Source organism: Microtus ochrogaster, chromosome 17 (genome assembly GCF_000317375.1).
Source record: "Microtus ochrogaster isolate Prairie Vole_2 chromosome 17, MicOch1.0, whole genome shotgun sequence".
In the NCBI taxonomy this organism is placed as follows: Eukaryota; Metazoa; Chordata; class Mammalia; order Rodentia; family Cricetidae; genus Microtus; species Microtus ochrogaster.
In genome coordinates, this window is record NC_022019.1 from 17,718,786 (window position 1) to 17,720,588 (window position 1,803).

A 1,803-nucleotide genomic window follows, 5' to 3' on the forward strand; every position below is an offset into this window, starting at 1 on the left:
TAGGAAAAAATTGCCTTCACATATAAGTGCCTATGTAAAATAATTCCCAGCCTATTAAAGAGTATCAGTGAAAACTTCTTCCAAATGGGATGTTAAACAACCCCACCTGTGTCAATACTCTGTATACCAACAATTAGAAATACCTTGTGAACAGTTTCCCCAATATATAATTTACATTTATATATGTATATATATATGATATCTTACTAGCTTATTCAGATGCAGATGCCTTAGAAAAAATTTGGATGAAGAGACTTTTCAAATGTTGGGGACTACAAATTGTTCCTGAAAAAATATAAAGAGGAGATTCTATTAATAATTAGATATAATATAGATTTACAGAAAATTCAGCCACAGAAAGTACAAATCAAGAAAGTTCATTTTTGAACTCTTAATGATTTTTAAAAATTATTAACTAGATATTAACTAGCTATGGCCCACAATTGGATTAACAACTCAAGGACAACATAATTTATTTTAAACCTTACAAGGTGATAAGGACTTAAGTACTCTAAGAAAATTATGAGCTTAGGCTGAGAGAGAATTGGGCTGGGTTAAAAAAAATGCCAGATGCACATGTGGATTGCTTGGATCCAGAACTTGACTGTATTCTAGTTATTATACCTTTATGCATTCTTGCACAGGAATCCTTAAGCAGGGAAAAGACAGTATTTTAGAATGTACATTTTTTTTTTGCCACAGAAACAGAGAAAAAAATAAAGACCTATGTAGAAAATGTTTTTGAATTGATTCTCAAAGGAAAATTGAGACTTTATCAATTGCAGAATTAGACCCAGTAGAAATTGTGGTACCTTTTACTAATGTTGAAATGGCCTCAATATGGGCAGAAAATGAACATTATCAAAGAGCTTCCAGAAATTTTTTGGAGCTATTAGTACTAAATAGCCTCAAAGCAAAAATCTATAGTTTATTTTTCTAAAAAAAGTACTAATTGGATCCTCCATCGCATGGTATGAGTAACCCAATTTCTGGAGTTCCGACATTCTATACTGATACAAATAAATCAGGAAAAGCAGGTTATAATCAGGAAAATCAGGAAAAATAAATAAAGTGGCTCAAAGTCCTTATGATTACATTAAAAAATCAGGATTATATGTTCTTTTCATGGTATTAGATTTTTTCTAGAACCTCTTAATATAGTTATTATCAGTATGCAAAAAGAGTTGTTTTACACATTGATACCTCTGAACTTATTCCAGATGATTTAGAATTAACTTTGCTATTTATTAAATTACAACAATAATCAGAAATAGAAATCATCTATTGTTTATAACATATGTCAGAGTCCCTATGGATCTACCAGGCCCTTTAGCACAAGGTAATGATGACATTGATCAGCTATTGGTAGGAAATATGCTATAAGATGCAGAATTTCATAAGAAACACCATGTTAGAGCAAAGGTTGAAGAAAGATTTTTCTATCACTTGGAAACAAGGCAAGGAAATTATAAGGAAATGTCCCACTTATTCTTTATATAATAATTTAATATAATCAAATTCTATTACCTGCAGGAAGTAACCCAAAAGGTTCTTAAAGAAATGAAATTTGGCAAATGAATGTATTTCATTTTGTGGAGTCTGGAAAATTAAAGTGTACAGCATACCATAGATATATATTCAGAATTTTAATGGGCAACCGCCTTGAGCTCTTAAAAAGTTGATTCTCTAATTACACATTTATTAGACCTTATGCCCAATATGGGAATACCCCCTACAAATTAAGATTGACAATGCTTCAGCAAATGTCTCTAGTAAAAGGAAGCAGGTTTTGCATATTACATC